General features: G+C 46.3%; 1 pseudogene; it reads right to left on the bottom strand.

Moving 5' to 3' along the window:
* Positions 1-1,756: 1,756 nt before the first annotated feature.
* LOC136398587 (chromodomain Y-like protein) lies at positions 1,757-24,983 on the bottom strand (annotated as a pseudogene).
* Positions 24,984-25,308: the final 325 nt, after the last annotated feature.

The following is a 25,308-nucleotide window of genomic DNA, read 5'->3' as shown; positions in this document are numbered from 1 at the left end:
GATTGATGCTTCTCATCTCTCTCCGTTCCTGTCTGTCTGTCCCTGTCTATCTCTGCCTCTGTAAAAAAAAAAATATATATATAGCCTGACCTGTGGTGGCGCAGTGGATAAAGCATCGACCTGGAAATGCTGAGGTCGCCGGTTCAAAACCCTGGGCTTGCCTGGTCAAGGCACATACGGGAGTTGATGCTTCCAGCTCCTCTCCCCTTCTCTCTCTCTGTCTCTCCTCTCTCTCTCTCTGTCTCTGTCTCTCTCTCTCTCCCTCTCCTCTCTACAATGAATAAAAATAAAAAAATAATATACATATATATATTAGTTCTATTTAACCAGTTTCACAGCTAAATAGTCTATGAAAAAACTTTACAGATTGTACAGTTTATATATATTTCAAACTACTGAATGAAAACGTAGATCCTGAAGACGGAAAGATACTGCACTAACCAAACCAAGATAAAGGCAGATTCACACACCGTACAGCTCTCCGCACAGCCAGGAGGTGGTTGGTTCTAAGCATAATCTTCAAAACTGTACAAAAATAAGGTTTTGGAAAAAAAAAGAAAGGTTTTGATTTTATTTTACTCTTTCATGCATTTAATATGAATGTGAAAGCTCAGAAACCTCACTAATAACAGGCATCTGTAATCAAGAATCAGTCCCCACTCCTGAAAGGAATGCGAATGTCTATGTACACAGGACTTCCTTGAACACTACACTGTTCTCAGTATATTGTAAGACATGAAAACAGGGACCAAGGACATTAAACGTTAAATATAAGTCGTCCTCGTTTTTGTGAGGAGCTTCAGCATTTAAAAGTGTGCCAAAAGAATTTTAACTTACTAAATAAAATATATTCTAAGTGAACCTAAAAATTTTACTTTATGAACATACTTTTTTGGGGGTGTAATACATCAATCATATCTGCAAATAGAAGACCAGAATTGTATATAAAGTAGTATTTTTCACCTAGCCACAAGAAGCATTGCAGTTTTTTTCAGAAAGTTCAGAGAAACCAAGTCCCACTAAGACTAACTTGTAACGTAGATATTCATACTTCAGCTATTCAGTGATTCCCTAATACTGCAAAACAGGCTTTCTTCTAGAGGGACGATGGTTTGTTCATGTTAACTGGGTGAGCACTGGGCACATTTAAAAAGAAGGAAAAAGCCATTTATTTTTTCAGCATATATCATAAGCAAATTTTAGTGTGGGGGTATGTTCATCAGTGGACTTGTCATGAGACATAGGTAAGTCTTTTGATCCTGTAGACTTTGCTTCTGAGTTATCTATACTTTCTTAGACCAAGAACATGTCTCAGACCTTTCTTTATTTGGGGCAGGGAAGGTGAAGTCGTCTAGTACCCCTTTAGAGTCTGTTCTATAAAGAAAAATATGGAAAATAAACATTATTCCAGACTTTCCTGCCAAACCAGCAAAACACACTTTTCTCTTTATAATCCGAGTTCAAGAGCTGGTCTTCCAAGAGTGATATAGAATTCATCATTACACTTTCATACTTGTATATATATTAAGTAAAAAATGATGATGTTTGGACAAAGAAACTTGGCAGTTTTTTTATTTTAAAGTTATAGTGCTTCAAAAAACCTTCTTGATAACAGATAGCTTGGATGTTTCAAACCCTGCTTTCGAGCATGACCTAAGAGTGAACTCATTTCATGCTCTAAGGATGGGTTAGGGTACCTTAGAGCCACAGATGTCCTGCTCAACAATTCCAGTGTCATCAGCAGGTAGCCTGCCAATCAAAACTCACTCCTCTTCTTCAGCAAGTATTTCAACATGCAGTTCATCCCTTGGGCGGAGCCCCCAGTTGTCTTCAATACTTCACACTCCCCTCATTGGCCTGCTCCAACTCCATCTTCATATCACAGCTCACAAAGGCTTAAGATACCTCACGTGCAAGTGGACTGCACGAAGCAAGCTCCTTAACACAAACCATGACTTCTTGGGGGAAGGTCCCGGGCCAGAACACTCAGAGACCAGGACTTTGCCCCAGGCCTTCTACGCTGTCAGCTAACTGCCTCTGAGCAACATCTCATTGGTAGATGCTCTTCCCATTATCTTGGGAAACTAATGGTGGAACAGCCACCTGAACTCTTATATCAGAAGGTAAGAGAGCGTTTTTGAAAGCAAGCCTTTTCATTAGTTCAAACTGCATCACCAAGAGGCAATATATGTGGATGTTTCTGTTGTGGTGCAACCACAACATATGGAACTGGAGCCCAAATTGATGCAATCAATTTGGAAACTTTATTCACTGGCCAGTGGTCTGTCTGCTGTGCCGGGAAGCAAAGGACAGTGATGAGCTCGGGGGGAGAGGGGTATATATAGGCAAAACCCACAAGGTTACAGTTACTTCAGCATGTTTGTACAATATCTTTGCAGAAGTGCACAAGCACACACTGTTCTGAGATAATAAACCGCCTTCCTGCAATATCTGCAGGGCTGACGCACAAGGAACGCATCCTGCCTCTGCTAGCAAGATTAGATTTGAGCTGACCTGTTGAGGCTCATGAGAATTTTCCACTTTAGTTGTCGCTATAAGCTTAATTGGGTCAGGGGTCCTTCCCAGCATGGGCTGGCACGCCAGCGCAGTTTCCAGTCCAATGGCTGGGCCGTTTACTACAATAGTAGCTTCTTAAACCGAATGAAAGTATTCATGAAGTTTCTAGTAGCTTCCACCATTTTAGTGCTTTCTCTCTTTTCTGCAGCTGACAGTTTGATTCAGTTGGGTCCCTGCATGGCCTGCGTGTCCCGCCCCCAATGTGGGGCGCTCAGCACAGAGGGACCTCTCACACTCACTGCTTTGCTACACACCCTTCGCACCCCCGCCCATTGCACTCCATGCTCCCAACTGATGGGATCTGGCTCATTGTGCCCTGTGGCAATGCACAGCGGCCTGGCTGGCTCTGTGCATTAGTGATTTTTTTGTTTTAAATAGCAATATTTTACAAGCCAAACAGAACCCAACTATAGGCTAGCTGTGGCTCATGGGCCACTGTTTTTTTGTTGTTGTTTGTTTGTTTTTTGTATTTTTCTGAAGCTGGAAACAGGGAGGCAGTCAGACAGACTCCCGCATGCGCCTGACCGGGACCCACCCGGTACGCCCATCAGGAGGCGATGCTCTGCCCATCTGGGGCGTAGCTCTGTTGCAACCAGATCTATTCTAGCGCCTGAGGCAGAGGCCATGGAGCCATCCTCAGTGCCCGGGCCAACTTTGCTCCAATGGAGCCTTGGCTGCGGGAGGGGAAGAGAGAGACAGAGAGGAAGGAGAGGGGGAGGGGTGGGGAAGCAGATAGGCGCTTCTCCTGTGTGCCCCGGCCGGGAATCGAACCCAGGACTCCTGCACACCAAGCCAATGCTCTACCACTGAGCCAACTGGCCAGGGCCTGGGCCACCGTTTTGTAACTTCTGATCTGAATGAAGATTAAGAGGGTGGTCCCCCAACTGCTGTGACTTGACTAGCAATTGGGACACTGATTTCATTTCCCCAAACATCTCCCTCAGTGTGGCCTGAACTTCCACTGTTACTGATTTATCCTCCAAGTTAAAATTGGGTTCTCTACCTTTAAAAAATATGGTAGAGAAAGAGAACCTGGTAAAACCCATCACGATACTATGCAAAAAGCAATCAGATACTTTAAACCCTCTTGCTAGAAGGAAACATAGTTCATTTAAAAAAACGATGTAAATAGTAAGTAGACTGAAGGGCCCAATAGGAAACATAGTTCATTTAAAAAATGACGTAAATAGCCCTGGCCGGTTGGCTCAGTGGTAGAGCATTGGCCTGGCGTGCAGGAGTCCCGGGTTCGATTCCCGACCAGGGCACACAGGAGAAGCGCCCATCTGCTTCGCCACCCCTCCCCCTCTCCTTCCTCTCTGTCTCTCTCTTCCCCTCCCACAGCCAAGGCTCCATTGGAGCAAAGTTTGCCCAGGTGCTGAGGATGGCTCTGTGGCCTCTGCCTCAGGTGCTAGAATGGCTCTGGTTGCAACAGAGCAACACCCCAGATGGGCAGAGCATCGCCCCGTGGTGGGCATGACAGGTGGATCCCAGTTGGGCATATGCGGGAGTCTGTCTGACTACCTCCCTGTTTCCAACTTCAGAAAAATACCAAAAAAAAAAAAAAAAAAAAGACATAAATAGTAAATAAACTAAGGGCCAAATGGACCAGGAGCCTTCAGCTCTGATGGATGCTTCAGCCTCTCCTTGGTAGAGGCCTCCCCGGGGCCATCTAGCCCAGAGGCCTCCTTCCTTCTGTCCACCTGACTCCACCTTTCACTTTTTTGTGAAAGATGATTTTATTAAGGATTGTTTAGTTGCAAGTGATAAAAAGAACTCAAAGTGGCCTAAGCAAGAAAGAATGGATTAGTTCTAGAAACTGGAAACTGACCTCTGGGGAATGTAGGTCAGATATGGCCGGGTCCAGACCTCCAACACTGTCCACCTCCCAGCTCCATGCTCCTCTGGGTTGGCATCATTATTTGGCAGGGTCTAGCAGTGAGGTGGGCAAGGGGGCCAGAGTTACCCACTTAGTAACTCTGCGGAAGGAGGATCCCTCTTTCCCAATGCCTCCAACAAAATTACCGCAGCAGATATTCTGGACTTGGGTCATGTGTTCATTTTTAAACCAATCACATGGTGGGGATGCAGGGGTGGAATGCTGTGATTGGCTAACCCTGGGTTACAGGTCACCCCCACCCTTCCCTAGAAGCCAGAATATAGGGCCAACTCCTTCTAAAAATTCTTGGGCTCAGAATCTGATAGGTATGTGTGGAACTTTCAAAATAAAATTTTAAATAATTGAGGGACTGTTACCATAGAAAGTGGAAGTGGAGCCTGACCAGGCAGTGGCGCAGTGGATAGAGAGTCGGACTGGGATGCAGAAGGACTCAGGTTTGAGACTCCGAGGTTGCCAGCTTGAGCGTGGGCTCATCTGGTTTGAGCAAAAAGCTCACCAGCTTGGACCCAAGGTCACTGACTCGAACAAGGGGTTACTCGGTCTGCTGAAGGCCTGCAGTTAAGGCACATATGAGAAAGCAATCAATGAACAACTAAGGTGTCTTAACAAAAAACTGATGATTGATGCTTCTCATCTCTTTGTTCCTGTCTGTCTATCCCTCTCTCTGACTTTCTCTCTGTCCCTGTAAAAAAAAAAAAGAAAAAGAAAAAAGAAAAAGAAAGTGGAAGTGGATATTGGGCAAGGAGACCTGGACAATTACCCTATTGCCTTGAATTTGATTAATAAAAGAAAGCAAATCCAGTGGCAAATGAAGCAACTTAAAAGCTTTTCTTCCCTGTGAAGCTGCTCTCATTAGTTTAATTCCTGTTCTAAGCTCTGGCCTCTGCCAGGGGCTTCCTGACGAGCCATCAGACCCGGGCTGTGCCCCTGAATCTGGTCTCACAGGGAGACCGTCCTCCTGCCTTCCACTGGCTGTGCTCTCACTTTCTTCCAATTGCTCCCGCAGTCCTCACTGACGGCGTGACAGTGCAGCCGCCCTCACTCAGGCAGGCGTGCGGAGAGGACAGGTCGGAAACACAGCCTCAGCCTCCTCCTCTCCCCCAGGCATGACCGTGTACTTTCTGCAGCTGCTCTTGGCCCCAGCATATGCCGTGGTTCTCAAACTTTTTGAAGTCAGGGCGCGTTTAAAATCCTACAAATAATTGTAGGTGTACTATATACAAATTTCTGAGAAATATGTTATAATAATTAAGTCAAATATTAAAGAAAAAAATATATATATAAAGTCCAAGCATGCTTTTATGGTAATTAAACAAAATAAATATGACAAAATTAAATTTATTTTGACATTTATTCTGACAAAAAAAAAAACATTTTTATGTTACATTTTTTGAGTTATGCTTTTTAGAATTGGTATAAAAGAGGGGTTAAAAAATTTAAAAATGACAAAAAAGTTATCTTTTTATATATAGAGATACATTCTTAGTAAGATTTAGTAAATTTGGCAGGTCCCAGTACAAATGTGTTTTTTTGCATTCTTGTGTTTATGAGAAACATGAGCCTGATGTGTCCTAGCGATTTCTTCAATGTTTGGGCATATATTTGAAAGGCAAACTCTCACTTCCTTGTCAATACATTGAAGAATTCCTCTTTTTACTCTTAATTGTGTTGCGTGCAAAACCCCACCATATATATCATCTTAACTTTACACCAAACAAAGGATAGAAGAAACTTGCCTCTAGTCTTTCCGGGGAACATGGGGGGTAGTGTAAACAATCCAGCACCACAGCTTAACAGCCTTTTGCAACCTGATCAGGCAAGTGAGGTGGGGGGTTGGGCAGACTGTCAGCTTACAGCCAATTCCCCACACCTCTGTCCCCACAAAATCTAAACTCCAAAAACCCAGTTGGTTTTTTGGTTCCCAACAGGCACATATTTCTCTGGAATACCATTGGGTGCACCTGGAAATCTTTTAGGGCAGGTGTCCCCAAACTACATCCCGTGGGCCACATGCGGCCCCCTGAGGCCATTTATCCGGCCCCCGCTGCACTTTCAGATGGGGCACCTCTTTCATTGGTGGTCAGTGAGAGAAGCATAGTTCCCATTGAAATACTGGTCAGTTGGTTGATTTAAATTTACTTGTTCTTTATTTTAAATATTGTATTTAAAATATTGTATTTGTTCCCGTTTTTTTTTTTTTTACTTTAAAATAAGATCTGTGCAGTGTGCATAGGGATTTGTTCATAGTTTTTTTTCATAGTCTGGCCCTCCAATGGTCTGAGGGACAGTGAACTGGCCCCCTGTGTAAAAAGTTTGGGGATCCCTGTTCTAGGGCGCACCAGTGCGCCCTGGCGCACACTTTGAGAACCACTGGCCTACGGCCTTGGCCATTAATCATGGCATTTATAAGACCGTCTGTGATTTGGGCTCCACCTGTTTACCTTTGTCTTTCCATTTTAACTCTTTCTTCCTTGCACCACCGTCTGACGGCGCTAAACTGTCTTCCTTTCCCTCCAGAACCCTGAACTTTCCCCTCCCTTACTTTTGCCGATTCTGTTCTCTTCCAGGCGTGTCTTTCCTTCCTTGCCATCCACTGTTGGAATTCTACTTGCCATAGAGGACCTTTGGGTTCTTTTTGCTGTTTAGTACTCAACATCACTTCCTTTTTGTTGCAATGCTGATCTTCCTAAGGGAATTCTCTGTGTCTTATGGTTTGAGGGTGTGATAATTAATAAAGGAAACCTCAACTAAAGTTGAAGTCAAGAGGGTTTGTAGGGGGAGCTCTCACACCCGACTACTCATCATCGATTACCCCGAAGAGGGAGAGAGGTACCTTGCATTCCAGCAAGAAGGTGTTTTCTACTTCATTACCACAACAGGAGAATAGAAGATTTTCTCCTCACCTGGCAACAGCTCAGCCAATGAGAGACTGTCACAACTCAGTCAATGAAAGACCACTGCACTTTGCCCTGGATAGATAGCTAGGTTGGTTGGACCATCGTCCCAAAGGGTGGAGGTTGCCTGTTCGATCCCTGGTCAGGACACATACCGAAATAGACTGATGTTCCTCTCTCTCAATCAATAAAAGAAACATTTAAAAACAAACAAAAAAACAACAACAAGGGGATGATAGGATGGGATAAACCTGAAAGGAAGGGGGGAGGGTGCTATCGGGAGGGGGCAAGGGAGATGTTGAGGGAAATACAGGGGAGGGGGGATGCATTTGGGCAGTACTAGAATCTATGTAAACACAGTAAATTAAAATCAATAAAAAAAAGTGATCCCCCCCAAAACACAAAGAAAAAAACTGTTCCACTTCAAACTTCCAGTTTCCTCCAATGGGCTCTTTGTATCAAACCCTCCTCACTTCCCCTTTCCTCTATAAAAAATGGTTCTCCTTTTTCTCCCAACTTGCCCATGGTTTTGTCCTAACTTGTATGTCCTGGATTGCAATTCTTTGCTGTTCCTGAACAAATTGATTTTTGCTGGTACAATATCTGAGTGTTTTATTTTTAAGGGAAAGAAATGACCAACTGCTGCTAAGTAAGCCAAAGACACTAGATACTTCTGCTCCTCACACCAGACTGGGGGTCCCTGAGGACAGGCACTGTATCTTAGGTAGTTCTGAAATGCCAAAGCCAGTTTGGTGCCTGGCACATAGTCGGTACTTTATATTTTGTCATTGAATAGGTAAATATGGTTTAGTTGAATTTACACAATTGCTCCTCTCAGAAAATTGCACTGTTTCATATTTTTATTCAAGAAGGAACTAAAGACTGAAGCAAAAAGAAAATTATACAGTTTTTGCTATTAGCCACGCCCTGGATCACTGCTTCACGTGCAGTATTGGGTCACTAAGCATGATTATGATCCTGTTTTATGGCTGAGGAAACAAATTCCAGAAGCTCAAGGGATTTCCCTAAAGTTACACAACTGGTGAGCGATGGAGCTGCTATCACCCAACGTGCTTTTCATCATTATCTTCTTACGGTGATTCTCTCAAGTCATGAACTGTTTACAAGTTCAGCAGAAACGGAATAAAAAGCAGGAGGTTGAAGAATCCTCAACAGAGAACAACCAGCTTTTGAATGGAGGAAAATAATTCTCTCTGGAGCATTTTAACAAGACTGACTTCAAGGATTTATTCATTATGGTACCTTCTAGTTTATTAAATTTCAGTTCATTTTGGTCCACATGCAGTTCACATCTCCAGTGCTTAAAACACCAGGAAAGGATCTGAAAGTGAGAATTTATGAACGCAAGGATGAATGTACCCCTTCCCCGTGCTTCCAAAGCTCCCCACTGGTGGGGGGACCAGGGCTAATAAAACCCCCACTCAAAGAGGAAGGGACCCTAGTTGGACCACAAAAGGCTCTAGATAACACCAAGCAGGATGAGGGCAATTCCCAAAATACATATCAAGAATGACTTCACAGGGAAAGAGACGAAAAGGACATGTGAAAGAGAAGAAGCGAAGCAGGGTGGTGAAGAGAGGAGGGGACTCTGGAGCCAGCTGCCTGGATTCGAATTCTGCCTCCAGCACCTGCCAGCTCTGGAATGTGGAGCAAGTTTCTGGGCTGTCATTTCGTCATCTGTAAAATGGGAGAATAGTAATGGTACCTATATCATTAAGCTCTGGGGAGAATTGAAGGCGTTAACATTTGTAGTCTGAAATAGCAACCTGACACCAAGCAAGCACTCTGCAAGTGACTGATGGACTAACGTGGAGGATGCACAGGTGGAGAAAGTTGCAGGGAGGCGTTCCAGCCGTGGAACCACTGCTACGAGTTCGGAGGTGGGCATAGCACGTGGGGACACATGCGTGATCCAGGGGGCTGCAGCACTGTGTGCACAGAGCTCAGGATGGGTGGCAGCAGTGGGCTGAGGCAGGATTGAGGGGGACACCTAGGATGGAGATGAGTTACAGCTCGTGGAGGGAGGGCATGTTCTCAACGTAGTGACTTTTCTAAGCAGTAACCCCGATTTGGAGCCAGAGACAATGGCAGACGCACGATGAATCTGGCTTCCTGAATTAGAGCGTAATTAAAAATAGCCCATAGGAGAGAATCCTGGGTGTTTCTAGAAGGGAAAACCCAGAGAAAATTATTTTGACATGAATCTTAAAAATACACTGCTAGCAGGGCCAGGGAGGGAGGCTCGTTCTGTTGGAGGAGGCTGCATTGTGTCTGAAGCAGCCCTAACAGAGAAGATTGGCACCCCGACAGGGCACAGAGACAAGAACCCTAAATCACAACTCCCTTCTTGCTGTATACCCCTCAGTGAGTCACGTAAAATTTCTGGATCAACAGCTTCTCCACCCTCAAAGTGGACAAACCACTCTTCTCTGCTACAGAACTCATGATGTAAAACAGCTCTGAAGAGGCTGTGTGCCTACTGGGTAATAACACCAGTGTTCCTCCCGCAGCCCCTCCCACCGCCACAGGCAAGTCCCCAGACCGTGATTAATCCCTTTCGAAAGCTCTGTATACCTGTCACTCTGCCTGCCTCTCTCCCGGGAGGGCACAGTGGATGAATTCTCTCACAGAGGTTCTCAACAGCCCCAAGACTGTGTGAACTTGCAGATGGTGATTCTGTGACTCTCACTGGTTCCAGGTTGTGGCCTGGCACACCCAGGAGCCGCATACCCACAGAGCAGCTTCACCCAGTCTGGCACCCTGAAGGATGTTGAGACAGGGCCCTAGAAGTTAATGCTCTGATCACGGGTGTGGTAAGAATGGGCTGCTTTTTCTCATCTGGTGAACCTCCTTTAAAAGAATTGAACAAATAATCCACATACATTGTAAAAACATTAGATGTTATAGCAAACACACACACACACACACACACACACATGCACACACACACAAAAGAGAAAATACAAATTACTACAGTCCCCTCACCCATAGAAAAATTCAGAGTTAAGCTATGTAGCATATGCACCTTAACATATATATCTTTTGCTAATCTATTGTCATATAGCCTTCCCAACTTCTTTCTATAGAATATTCTATGTTGTAAAAAATATGTTACAAATAGAATATTATTCTCATTCTTATTGATATCTTATTATTCTCTAAGTTGTTTTCAATTCAAAATATAAAATAAGCACTGTCCCGTGTCCCAGCATTGCTTTATACCATCATTTTTAATGGCCGACTAGTAGCTCAGTGTAATACAATGGAACAGTCGGAACTCGGAGGGAGATAAAAGCCCAGTGCAAGCTGGCTTAGCACCATGGAGGGAACTTACTGGCCCACGTGGCTGAAAGGGCAGAAGCCGACTCTGTGCACGGCAGGATACGAGGACTCGGACCCCAGCCTCCCTCACTCCTCCCCTCCGTGTCTCTTCATAGTAGCTGCTGTCAGGTGGGCTCCCCTTGTTACATCCGTAGGTCCTGCCCACCCCACATCCGGTGGAGGACCTCTCTGTCCTGGTTGTTCTGACAGAAAGTCCCTGAGGAGAGTCGCATTTGCCCTGCTTGTTCTGTGCCCATCCCTGAACCAGTCACTATTTACTGTTGTCGAGGGGCGGAATGCCCCTACTGGCCAGGCTTGGGTACATGCGCCTTCTGGGGCGTTGGGTTAAGGATCAGTCCCTTCCAGCACCAGGAAAAGAGCTGTTTCTCAAGTAAAGTTTGATGCCCTTACTGTAAGAAAAACAACTGCTAGGCTGACCTAAACGTGTGGTTATCACAGGAAATAATCATTCTCCTTCCCTGAGAGTTTCCATGTGGGTCTGGTGCTATGCTAGTCATTTTACATATCTCATATAGTCATTCAATAATCCTGTGATATTGGGGCCATTGTTACCATCAGTGTTTTATAGACATCTGAAGCTTACCAAGGTTAAATAGTTTGCCCAAGGTCACAGAACTAGTAGGGGGCAAGACTAGGGCAAGAGACCTAGTTATTTATCTTATAAATCAATCAGTATAAAGTCAATTGGTATAAAGGGTGGCATTTTTCTGGGCAGACCATAGCTTATCAGACCAGTCCCTATCCTGATGGAACCGAAACTGGCGACATTGCATACCAGAGAGAGTGAGCTGGAAAGTGAAGAGGCAGTGATCAGAGATAAGAATTAGAGATAAAATGAAGATTATAGGCAGGGTTGCAGATACTGATGACACGACAATGTCTAAGGTATGGCCATGCCAGTGGGTGGCTAAGAGATAAGATCCCTGGTGGAGAGGAAATCAAGGGGTTTGGAAGGATTGTCTATGTGGACCTTGAAATAGACTAAAATCAGGTCAGGGGCAGTGATGGAGAGAATGACAAGTGAGGAACTAGAATCCTCAGGAAGTGATGGGAAGTCACATGGGTCTAGCAAGGGCTGCAACCAGGAGGAGCAGTGAGTGTTACCACCTTGTCACATTCACACAACATTTGGATTGTTGGTCCTCAGGGAGCATCAGGTCACAGCAAGAGCAAGAGGGTGAAGGTGTTATATTGGAACAGTGAGAAACAAATGTTTGCCACACAATTAAATAGTCAAATTAAGGAGTCTTTATTACAAAAAGCTGGCGACCAATGAGGGAACTAGCGTTCCAAAAACTTGCGGCTCCAAACACACTCAGGAGCAAGCTTTTAAAGGCAAAATTGTTACATTCTGTCAGGGTCTGGGGAGGAGGGGGAGCCTAGTAGTAAAACAAAGCAGTGAAACAAACCCATTTACAATGTTTATCTATAGGATTAATTCAGGGAGAAACATTCAGGGCACACCTGCAACCCTGCCAAACCAGCCCAAGGCCACAATCTTGCACAATTAGCCCAAGGCCAGGGGTAGGGAGTCTAATTTTTAGAGAAAGTAAATTCTGGGTAAAGTTACTTATGCTAAGAACCTTTCTTTTCTACGTTTCAAAGGAAACCGAACACATTTTGACAACAGGATTTTTGCTGGTAATGATCGATGGATTTCAGAAGATGCCCGGGAAGCGTGGGGTCTGAACTAGGTCGTAGGAAGTGTGAGGAGAGAATGCATTTATGATACAGTGGGGGAGATGCTTGAAGAGCTTGACCACATGATGGGTGAAGGAGAGGGAGAGGCCAGGCGTACACAAATTTCATTTGATAGGTTGTCAAGTTTGCCTATGATGAATTTAACACTCAAGGCAATTTAAAACTATGCCAGGAGTTGGATGCTAAAAAAAAGGAAAGTAAGACATAGTCTTTGACCCCAAGGATCTTCTTAAATGTTAGGAAGTAAAAGAAGTATGTGAGAAATGGATAGTGTGAGGTCAATGAAATGAAACGTAGTAAGTGAGATTAGGAGGAAAAGATATTGTTAGGTAGTTGGCTAATGAGACCAGACATTATAAAAGAATGACAGCTGGCCTGACCAGGTGGTGGTGCAGTGGGTAGAGTGTTGGCTTGGGACACGGAAGACACAGGTTCAAAACCACAAGGTCGCCAGCTTGAGTGTGGGCTCACCAGCTTGAGTGTGGGGTCACTGGCTTAAGTGTGGGGTCACAGACATGACCCCGTGGTCACTGGCTTGAGCAAGAGGTCACTGGCTCAGCTGGAGCCCCCTAATCAAGGCACATATGAGAAAGTAATCAATGCACAACCAAAATGCCACAACTACAAGTTGATGCTTCTCATCTCTCTCTCTTTTTGCCTGTCTCTCTGTCTCTCTCTAAAAGAACCCCAAACAAACAAAGGAATGACAGCTGAGATGACTTTAAAGAATGGGAAGGATTCCGCAAGTGGAGAGTTGGGTGGGGGTGGCACATTTTAGATAAAGAAAACAGTATTATGAGGAAAGATGTGGTGATGGGGAAATACATGATATATTTGGAGAACTTGTAGTGACTCATCTGACTGAATGTTAAGAAGTTGTGAAATATAAACCTCTAGGACAAGGCAACAGGAGGGGTAAAGATTGTTAGCTTTTTTGCAATCTTTGTGGTTAAGCTATTAGTGGAAAGAGAGACCATTTGGGGAAAAGTATTAAGTAAAGGAGACCATTTGGGGGAAAGATAAGTTTTGTTTAGCACATATTGCATTTGAGGTAACTGTAGGTCATTCCAGTGGAGGGCGTACCCAGTGGGCAGTGATAAATTGCCATTTGTATTTCTTATGAGAGATGAGGGCTGAAATACTGTGTGGATGTGTGATATATGCACACACCTGCATTTGTTTGTACCCTGACTCATTAAAAAAATGATCTGAATGGCATACACAAATATGCACACCAGAATTATTTAAAATTAGAAATTAGACAAAAGAAAACACAAGGATGTGAAATAAAATTAAATTTAAGCCATAAGATTAACATATAATTGTCACGTCATCAAGTCCTGTCAAATTGCTAGAAGTGGATAGCACATTTGGCTTTGAACTTCCTAGCAGCCAAAGCAAAGAGTGGAAGCAATAATCAGTTATTAGATTCCTAATGGATGAGAAGCACATCTTTGTAATTGGGAGAGACAGGGAGTTGAGGACTCTGATTTGGTTGAGACAGGTCCTTGGTAGCTCACTGTGGTCATATAGTGGTTAGTACTCTGTGTTGTGATTTGTATAAGACAGCTTCAAAAGACAAGTGGGTTGTCCTCCTCACCCAGTGCCCCTCTCATTCAAGAGCACATCCATCTTGAAGGTAGATATAGACTGAGATTTGCTCTGTCCAATGAGGTGTGAGCACAGTAGACGTGCCGTATTTCCAAGTGGAAGTTTAAAAAGCCAGTATGGAACTCCCCATTCACTCTTTCCCATGCCACTGTGGCCAAGACCACCGAGGAGAAGAGAATATAGTAAAAAAAAGAAAAAAGAAAAAAAGAGGAGGAGAATGAAGTTTTTGGCAACATCTAATAAGACAATAAGAAAGGCTGGTGAAAAAAGAGGAGAAAGAACCATGAAGTATCTTAAAGGAAGACCATAGGAACCACACACAGGTCCTGGGAACGAGGATGGAGACTTTTTCCAAAGGGAGAACCTTAGAAAGATTAAATGCTTGCCCACAGCTACACAACCCAGAAGTGGTAGAACTCGAGTTTCAGTTCAGTTCTTAATGACATGGACGGCTGTGCTCTTGATTGCTTCCTCAGGCTTCCTTTGGAAGGAAGCACTGCTGCAGGCTCTGTCACGTCCCAGCTGTGTGGCCCAGGGCACAGCTAAGCCACAGTTGTCTCCACCCCCGCCCCCCCCCCCCCCGCCCCCATGAAACGGGGACAGTGATAATACTGCCTAAAAAAGTGGTCCTCCCTCATGCAACATTGTGAGGATGGGATTATACATTGTCCACAATGCCCAAAGGGTGATGGTTCCGTGCTTTGAAGATCTGGAATTTGCAAATGTGACGTGAATCTCCATTTTTACAGGAGAGGAAAACGGGGCTTCAGACATCCATTCCCAGAAATCACCCGCGTCCGGACTCTGTGGTCCACAGAAGGCCTGGGACCTGGCTCTCCGGTGATGTTCACTTAACCTGCATGAGGGAAATGAGATGAAATCACGGAGCTTGCCAAGATCCACCCCTGCAAGCTCCAAAGGACAAACTCTTGGCAGGAAGGGAAAATAACCTTTTATTTTTCAACCCCCTTGGATTCCAGTTTGAGCCAAAGTCCTATTTTATGAAATAAAAGCAGTGATCAGGCAAAAAATAATTTTTAAAAAACTGAGTTCATAATCATGAGAAACAAGACCACCTCTCAGATGCTGCATCCAGGCCCTGCCCCGGGGGCTCTGATCCGTCTCCTGTCGGAGGCTGTGGTTTGAAAGTCATCTGATACCCAGGTGGGGCTGTTTTCTCTAATGTCTGTCATGCTGTCTGGCTTCTTTCAGTGGCTGCCAGCTCACTCCGTTCACCCTCATTCTACTGAAGTTCCCACGTAGGCAGGTTATGGGAACAGGTACATTTTTCTGGTGCTTGTTTGTAAGAATATTTTATATTAGATCAGCCCCAGAATGGAAGATGTGTGAAAGACCGTTGAAACCTTCTCTATTTTCAGGGTTGGTGTAAAGCCAGTAGCCACAGCCACCATCACAGCCTCCTGGCCCATGCAGGTTCGCATTGGATTCGGTCAGTTGGTAATTAAACAACGGAGCCGAGAACTGGTGGGCCATCACCTTTAACCCTAGCTTGCACCCGGTGGGCAAGTAAAAACACACAGTGGGCTCCAAAACCCACTCATTCAGTGCTCATAAAGCTACTGACTTATCCGAGTTTCCTAGAATCAAAGGTTTCTAGCTCACCAGCCTTATTCACCTCTGTTTCCTGTCTCCTTCTCCCTGCACAAACTCTGCACAAACTGGCTTCTCTTTAGCACTTCGCCATCTTGACTGCTTCTCCTCTCCTCCACGTGACCTCTTTCTGCTCTCCTCTAGCATGGGCTTCTCCTAGAACATAATCACTCTTCTCCCCGAACAATGTGATCTCTCTTCCTTTTAAAACCTTTTGGCGCGAAAGCCCTCCCCAACACATATTAACATAATCACGCCCATCCCAAGCAGGAAGGGCAACTAATATCATCACCTGGGCAACAGGCTTCCACGTGGGCAGCGCCATCTTTAACAAAGTGAGCATAATATATTTTATCTGCCAACAGATAAACAGTTGGCCAACGTGTTCCTCCCATCGGCACGTGAATACATCTAATGACCAAAAAGCACACTGCCTAGCCCAGGAGAGTGTTCTTTCAAGCGGTATCTCCCCTTAGACCATGTGTATTCCCAGCTGCAGGCTTTGCTACGCAAGTGCCTTCCTCCTGAAACCCTTCCTTCTGTACCTTTCACCAATATACAGCTTGTCACCCGTCTCCCTGATGCACGGGAGCCTTTCTTACCCTCAATGCAATTTTATTCAGTTTAGCATTTATATAACAGCATTTATTGACATCTGTTCCATGCCAGGCACTGTTCTAGGCTTTAGATACAAGACTAATGTGACAGTTCAGCCCTCAGGGCTTTAAGAGCCCAGGCACTGGAGGTAGAGCTGAATTTAAATCCTGTGTATCAGACAGATGTGTGGCCCTGCATCAGTGACTGGACCCTTCTGAGTCCTATTTTCCTCATCTGTAAAATAGGCCTAATGATTATTTCCATTTCACAGGGTTGTTGTGATGTCTAGATCAGGCATCCCCAAACTACGGCCCACGGGCCGCATGCGTCCACCCTGAGGCCATTTATCTGGCCCCCGCCACACTTCCGGAAGGGGTACCTCTTTCATTGGTGGTCAGTGAGAGGAGCACTGTATGTGGCAGCCCTCCAACAGTCTGAAGGACAGTGAACTGGCCCCCTGTGTAAAAAGTTTGGGGACCCCTGGAGATGAAACAATGAACATCAAGTTTTTACCGGAGTGCCTGACGCGATGACTTTATACAGTTCATTCATTTAATCTTTGTAATCCAATGAGGTGTGACCTATGCAGAAGGGTTAGGCAATCTACCCTGAATCAGTGTGCTGGGATTATATTCACTTTGAGGTCCCATTGCTAGTTCTTGGGTCTTCCTCTGCATGACCTTTGGATTCTGGACCTTTCCCTCCCTTAGCCCGTATCCTAAGGTTTTAGACTTTGTAAGATTCTGACTGTCGGTAACCAGACTTCATCTCCTTCTTTCCAGACACTCAGTGTGGTTTCATTTCCAGTGTTCATGAGAGGATTAGTGCTCAGAGGACCCTGAAATATGTCCCTCTTCCTGCTACTCACATTCTAATGGGGAAGACCCCAAATATCTTCCTTTCACTCAAAGACCCTTTTCTAACTTGAACAGGGTTGTTTTCATCCTTCACTTTGCATTCCTTGTAGAGGCTTGTGGAATTAGATGGTGTCTTCAAGGTCATTTAAGGTTGAATTCATCTCCAGAATAGTCTCCCAGAAGAGTGGTTTTCCAGCCTGTATTTGTGTAAGGCCAGGGATGGATAATTCATCAGCCCCGCGATATTACATTCCACTATGGCCCGTTAGAAAGATCTTTCCTTATCCAAGTTGAAACTTAGCGCCCTATAGTTTCTCCTCATGGGTAGGAGTGTATCATGCAATAGGGGGGCTGTGGGAGTTGTCTCTCCCAGCAGGAGTGAATAGCTTATCCCTAAAGTTACTTAGAATTCTACTGAGCAATGCTGATGAAAGCATATCAGCTTTTCATGAGTTCTTCGCCATTTTAAAATTCTCCACAAACGATGTACTCCTCATTGCTGGAGCTGGAAGACTCCTCCCACCGCGGCCTGTGTCAGTCCCAGTCTGGCCTCCTGGGGCCACTCAGGAAGTCGGCTCCCCCTTCCTCAAGGCAGCCTGTGTGGCTCCCTACATCTTTCTTTTACCTGATTTCTCCTGGTAGGTGCTAATCTGGGTTCCATTGTTTAGGGGCTGGGTAAACTCGGGCAAGTCTCTTAATCCTTCTGGGCCTCAGTTTCCACATTTTAAAAAGGAGGCACAGATCAAGTCAGACATGTGCCGACAGAAAACCAGAAAGTGCTGTGTGCGTGCTGGTGGCGGTTCTCGGGCTGGCCAGCTGGGGCTCCCACAGGAAGTGACTTTTTGCTCCAGGGGCAATGGCGGGAGCCCAACCTGGAGCCGGAGGATGAAAATAGCAGGGGCTGATCAGAAAATTATAAACCCAAGAATCCGGGCAGTAAACAAAGGCGGCACCTGACCCAGGAGGACTTTTAGTATATGTGCTGCCGAAGCGAGCACCCAGGAGGACTTTTTATATCACTGACCATACTGGCGAACACACGCTGGGCGCTGTGCTCTGAGCAGTGTGCGTGCATTCATTCACTGACACCTCACAGCAGCTCCAGGAGGCAGGACAGTTGTTACCTCCATTAGGCAGAAGAGGAAATGCAGGCGCAGAAAGACCAAGCCCTTTGCCAAGGCCACGCACTCTGTGCCAGAGCAGGGATTTGAACCCAGACTGCCTGGCTCCATAAGTCCTGGGCACTGTTCTCTGATCCTTCCAGGGAGCAAGGCCAAAGTGGGGAGACAACGGGGACAAGAGATAGGATGCAGCCCAAGGTCCTGAGATTGCACCTGGCTGGGCTTGGGAGGCTAAGGAGCCAGTGCGGCTGGGTCTCTGGGAGGGAAAAGAAGAAACTCCCAGCAGCGGGGACGGAACGCCAAGAGCAGACACCGAGGCGCTGGAGCTCAGCTTCATGGGTCAGAACTGTCACAGCGAAGGGCACCTGCCGGGTTTAGACATCATAAATAATTCTTCACATAGGACAACCTCTATGCAAAGCACTTTCTTTATATCTCATTTACTCTGCATGACAACGCTATGAAAGAGGTAAGCGTGTCTCCACTTCATAGCCAAGGAAATTGCCAATAAGGTTAAATAATCTGCCCTTGGTCACAGGGGTAGAAGCTGAGCTGGGACGGGAACATCGTTTGGGCCGATGCTACCTGTCCCAGATTCATGTGACTCCCTTTTACTGTTTCTGAGCACTGTCCCAGCCTCCACACACTTTTGCTTCAAACAGCCTGCTCCTGAGCCTCTCACCGGAGGCCTGCCTGGAGGTGGGGGTTACTAGGGCTGCTTTGCCCACAGAGAGTAGGAAGTGCTTGGGAATTTATGTGCCCAGGAGTTATGTCCCCGTACATCAATGTCGACACGTGGGAGGGTGAGGGCCCTGCTTCTCCAGGTGGGACAAACCCCGGGCATAACTTATACTCCAGAGCTCCCTGTGAGATGAGGCCGAGGCTGGGACTTTGCCTGGAAATCACTTCAATCCTCCTAAGGATGAAGGCCCTTTGGGTTCAAGATAACTTCTCCCTTGTTTGGCTTCTTCTCTTCCCTGTCCCACCTCTCCCATGCCCATCCTGTTCTCTCCTGGGAACACTTCCTTAATGGGTCACCTGCCTTTGAACCCTTATCTCAGGGTCTGCTTTGGGGAGCCCCCACGCAGGACACCCCTTGGCCTCTGAGCCACCATCAGGACACCACGGTTTTGCTTACCACCCTTACCTCCAAGGAGCTGCTCACACTCCCCCAGGGAGCAGAGACAGACTTTCCCTCCCCACCCCTCTCCCACTGCCTGTGTGCCCCCTCTGCGGACCCCTGGGGCCACCTTCCAGCCAGAGCCCCATGTCTGAAGCTTGTGCTCGAAGCTTGTGCCTACCTCCGAGCAGGGTTTGAGCTGAACAGGCTCTGGCTGGATTCTGCAGTTCCCAGGCTTGAGCAAGCCCAGGCACAGCCTACCTCCTAGGGCGTGGGACAGCGGGCTGTAAGTCAGAGGTGGTTTGCAGGGCCCTGTTCAGACTCGTGGGTGGTGCTGAGCCAGATGTGTTAGGGATCAGCCCTGGTGTGTCTGGGGCGAGAGAACCAGACAGACCACTCCCCAGGGATGGAAGCCAAACCAATAAATAAAGGCCCAGCCCAAAGGAATAGGTCTTGGACTGACAAGTTTCCTGAAGAATGTGTAACGTGGAGTTAAGCATAACCACCTAAGACTGAGTCAAATTTCTCCCATCATTTGGCTGCAGCTCAAGAAAGAAAGATGCTAGGAAATCCAGTGTTCCCTTTCAGACCGCTGACTCGGTGGTTCTCCTACCTTGGTCCCAGTGGAGTCAAGATTCAAGATTTATGTTAACAGACCATTGTTTGCAACTGCCAAGTTAAATGTCCTAATTGGTTTACTTTTGACTCAGAAGAGAAGGGTGGGGTAAGGGCAACTTGACCTGGAAGCTGAAGAGTGGTCAGGACACATCTCTGTGACCCTCAGTCTTCTCTTCTATAAAATGGGTCTCTCTCAATGCTCTCCCTCAAAAACTTTGTTTTTATCTGTCTCTTCCGGCACCACTCCTTACTCTTCCTCCACCCCCTCCCTCAGGGAATGAAGACCTGGGGGAAGGGTTTCTGTCCAAGGTCAACCGGATTTTTGTGCAAGGTCAACCGTTCCTGATTTTGCCTGGTTGTCCTATTCACCTTTTTTTTTTTTAAGTTGGAAACAGGGAGGCAGCCAGACAGACTCCCACATGCGCCCAACTGGGATCCACCCGGCACATCCACCAGGGGGGCGATGCTCTGCCTATCCGGGGTGTCGCTCTGCTGCAACCAGAGCCATTCTAGTGCCTGAGGCAGAGGCCATAGAGCCTTCCTCAGCGCCCGGGTCAACTTTGCTCCAATGGAGCCCCGGCTGAGGGAGGGGAAGAGAGAGACAGAGAGGAAGGAGGGGGGAGGGGTGGAGAAGCAGATGGGTGCCTCTCCTGTGTGCCCTGGCCGGAAATTGAACCCGGGACTCCTGCACGCCAGGCTGACGCTCTACCACTCAGCCAACTGGCCAGGGCCCTATTCATCTTTTAAGGCTTCACTCAACCACATTTTCCCTGGCAATCTTTTCTGATCTTTCCCCCCTCACTCAGTTGGGGTGGGTGCCCCTTCTCGGGGCTCCCACCTCATGTTGTATGTAGCTTGATAATTGTATGTTCAGTTGTGTTTTGGCCTCCGTGACTAGTCTAGACCAGTGGTCGGCAAAACATGGCTTGTGAGCCACATGCAGCTCTTGGTCCCTTGAGTGTGGCTCTTTCACAAAATACCATGTGCGGGCGCTACCTCAGTAAGGAATGTGCCTACTACCTATATAGTTTAAGTTTAAAAAATTTGGCTCTCAAAAGAAATTTCAATCATTGTACTGTTGATATTTGGCTCTGTTGACTAATGAGTTCACCCACCACTGGTCTAGATCTTCTATACACCATTGTGGTGGTGTTTTGCCTCTGAGATGCCCCAAACCTAACTCGGCACCTTGGATAATAATGGTTGTTCAGTAAATATTTGTTGAATAAATACCTACCTTATAGGTGTGTTTGAAGATCAAATGAGATAATGTCTGTGAAAACAAACTGAAAATTACTATCACATTTATTATTATTTTCCATGGATACATTTATGAATTTCAGACAAACTGACATATGTATTATTATATTATTTTGTGTTGCATTACATATGTAATATATATGTATTATTGATAGTAATATTATTATAATAATAATCAATGCCAAAGCCTAGACAAAGAGATTTGTGTAAAGTCAAATGTTTGAGAAAAGCATTGTAAATATATATGCATATATACAACTGTGAATTCATCTTTATATCAATGACAAGAAAATATTATAATTTGTAGGCTAAAAATGACAGTCAGAGCTCTAAATTATTTTCCAAGAAGGCAGAAAGGTGCTGGCCAGGGGTTTGAATATCACCACCTCTGCTTTTTATGTGTTTTAGATCTTCTGGTTTCCAGAAGAGTTTTATACCCTTGGCTCTTACATTTGCCATGTAAATTAATCTAAGAAATCTGACAGCGGAAAGGGGGAGAAATGCACTAGGCTCTTTCTTTTATGTTTATGTTCCTTTCTCAGGAGAGAGGGAGTGCCAACAGGCTAAGCGAGTGAAGCGAGTGTCCTCCTTCCTGGGAGGGGCTGGTACCCGTGCAGGGGCCCTGAGTGTGGGAGCCGCTGCTGAGAACAGGGCCAGCCGGAGCGCCAGGCTGGCTGCCACACCCCCGTCCAAAGACAGCCTGTCTGTGGAGCTCCGGCTTCCAGCGTCGGGGCCTGCCTGGTAAGCCAGCGTCCCCTGCCTTATCACAAACGTGCTCAGCCAGATCCAGGGCGCAGGGACACTTGGCACAGCACGTCCTCTCCTCAGCTGGGACAGGCCTGCTCCCCTTCAGGCCTGACTCTTTTTCCCCACCCAGCTCTGCTAGGAACAGATTCCTCCCTCCCTTCCTCCTTCCTTCCCTCCCTCCTCTTTCTTCCCTTCCTTTCTGCTGTTCTGCCTTCCTTCTTTCCTTAACAAAATTTTACTCTGGTTAATTTTTAAAAATACTTATTTTATTGATATTTAGAGAGAGGAAGGAAAAGAGAAACAGAGACAGGAACATCAATCTGTTCCTGTATATGCCCTGACCAGGGATCAAACCGGCAACCTCTGTGCTTCTGGACGATGCTCTTACTAACTGGGCTATCTGGCCACGGCTGCTCTAGTTAATTTTTAAAATAAGTAATATATTCTAGAGGTTACAAAAATTATTACAAAAAGACACAGTAAAAATTCTCCTTCCCTTTGCTTAGCTCCCAGGGGCTCCATGCCGGCTGTGCATTCCCCTGAGATTTTTTAAAATGCAAGGGTAAGCGTTTCCATGCTAATGTGATTAGTTACCCCCAACTCCTTTTGTAAACGTGGTAAGTCTGATACGTAGCATTGTGTTCCCCAAGTTTCTCAATTAATCTATCCCGGAGATCTTTTCGTATCAGAACATGAAGAACTTCTTCTAATATTTTTTCTATAGCTGTGCAGTTTTCCAGTTCATACCTTCTTTTAATCAGCCCCGAGCTGTTGGGCACTCACAGCCGACGCTGCAATGGGTAGCCTTGGCATACATTATTCCCCACTGTTATCTGTCATTGGGAGTGGGGTTGCCAGGTCAGGGGGCAGACACACTTGTCGTCTGTTTGTTTTTCCCCATTATTTTTTTTAGACTTGTCCTTTTAAGAGCTATTGCCAAATTTCCCATTAGAGGAGCTGTACCAATCTACATTCTCTCCAACAACATATGAGAAGGAACAGAGTTCTGAAACTTTAAAGTGGAAATGATTCTACCAGCAATATCCATTTATTATGCCAGGCACATTGCATTTATGACCTTGTTAAATCCCTGTTATGACCTTTGCAGTAGGTCAGTGTCAGTCTTGTTGTCAGAGGGATCCCCAAGTTCACAAACAGCCTTTGGCATCACCATAGGTGGCCCTGTGTGTGACTACTCTTGGTCTCTCATCTACTAGTGAAGTGTTCATTCTGGTGACCACAGGAAGAAGACACAGCCTGTGTTTATTCTTTATTTAAGATTTTTTAAAAATTCATTCATTTTTAGAGCGGGGGGTGGGGGGGAGCAGGAAGCATCAACTCCCACATGTGCCTTGACCAGGCAAGCCCAGGGCCTCAAACCGGCGACCTCAGCATTTCCAGGTTGACGCTTGATCCACTGCGTCACCACAGGCCAGGCCAGCCTGCGTTTACTGAGCACTTAGCTATGCCAGGCATGTTGCCTCAGCTCATCCTCACAGCAGGCCTCGTGACTCAAGCGCTGCATCACCTCAGGAATGATAACACCGAAGGCTGGAGCACTGACAAGCCCTCGGCTCGAGCTTCCGTGGGGTGTAGGCAGCTGTCCCCGGGTGTAGACCAGACAGACTGACGACACAATCCAAACCTTTCACAACACTAAGATAAGAAGAGTTCTGCGGACCGGTGCGGTGAGGGTAGCACAGCAATGGTAATGCCACCGAAGTGTGCACACACTTAAAAACGGTGAATTGTCCGCGAAGTCTATGTTGCCGCAATTTTTTTTTAAAAAAGAAACAACAACGATGCCTGTTTTGAAGAGTTGTGAGAGTCAAGGGCTCACAAAGCCCTCCATGGATGGCTTTTTATATGTCCTCCATGGAGGGAAGCTGTTGCTTCTTATTCTTATTCTTAGTGACCGCTGTGTGTCTGCCGTGGGAACCAGCCCAGGTGAGGCCTTATCAAGCGGGGAAAGTCACTGCTGCTCTGTCTGCTGCACCTCGAGTGTGAGGAACAAATGAACTCTTGTGTGTGAAAATGCTTCATAAAAAAAAAATGTCAAGAAATGATTGATCAAGGTGTTATCGGCACATTTCTTAGAGAGTTGGCTTTCTGTTTTCTCCTAACCTTGTCTGTATCTCTTCACCTCTCTTCCTCCCCCGACGGGCATGCTCAGGCCGAAACTCTGCCCTCCTTGTTCGCACATTCCAGCAGCCGGCCCAGGGCCCACACCCAGAGGGCACGCTGTCCAGTTTTACTGACCTCAACTGAATTTGGGAGGCTTGACACCACCCTTCAGGTCATTTTAGCCAGAAGCCCTCCTTCTAAGGACAGAGGCAAGGCGTTCAGTCCTGCTTTGTAAAGCAGGGTTCTCTGCTGGGCACAGTTTCAGACGGTCAAGCGGGTAGTGGCCCGTCTCCATGCCAACACTGGGTCCGTTGACCAGCAGGCATGGCCCTGTGGGGAGGGAAGAGCAGTCACATTCAGGGAGTGTTGAGGGACCTCCCAGGAAGAGGTGGCTTCGGGACAAGGGCTGCCTCGTTGTTTTTGATGGTTTTCATTACTTGGTTTGAATGCCTGTGGAGTAAATGTTTCTCAGGCATATTTGGGGATCTAATTCTGGAGTCCTTAAGCGCAAAAGAATGCAGCAAAATACCTGCTCCGTGGAAGTGGCGAGGATGGCTTAGCCGGCTGCCTCGCTGTCTGCTCACACACTCACCCTTTGCAGCCGGGGAGGCCTCGGGCGGGTAAGCGACTTGCCCCAGGTCCCACTGGAAAGTGTCGGAACCAGGACTAAGCTCATGGTCCTTGGCCAGAACTGACTCTACAGCCGCCTGCTGACTGAAAAGACTGAGTGTTCAGGTAAATTGAGGCAGGCAGCGAGTTTTCATATTAAAATACCAAGTATGCTCGCCCAACAACCCCTTCACCTTTCAGAAGGGTTGGGAAAGCTAACTTTTGAGCTGAGTTTGTCCTCCAAAGACCAGACCCGAAAAACCGCTTGCTCATCATTTTCCCCTTTGACTCATAATAACTCCTCAGCGTGTGCTAACGAAGGGAGTGTTGGCCAGCCACGGAAAAGAGGAAGAAAATATGATGAAGTAGCATGAGGGGTTTCCTTACTCATCAGATGCTGAGGAAGAAGCTTACTCAGACTGTCTCCATGATTAACAAGGGACTTGCTCCTCCAGAAGGAAAGGAAGATGGCCGCCACAGTGTTCCCCCTCCCAGTGCGCAGTGTGCCGGCGGGTCTGGTGCTTCTATAACCTCGTACTGTTTCTTCTGCTGGGGTCCGGTGGTGGTCGGGATGGGGGGCTGGGATGTGGAGTGAAGGCAC

Source organism: Saccopteryx leptura, chromosome 3 (genome assembly GCF_036850995.1).
Source record: "Saccopteryx leptura isolate mSacLep1 chromosome 3, mSacLep1_pri_phased_curated, whole genome shotgun sequence".
Classification (NCBI taxonomy): domain Eukaryota; kingdom Metazoa; phylum Chordata; class Mammalia; order Chiroptera; family Emballonuridae; genus Saccopteryx; species Saccopteryx leptura.
The sequence above is the reverse complement of the archived record's forward strand: the minus strand, read 5'-3'. Positions and strand labels throughout refer to the sequence as shown.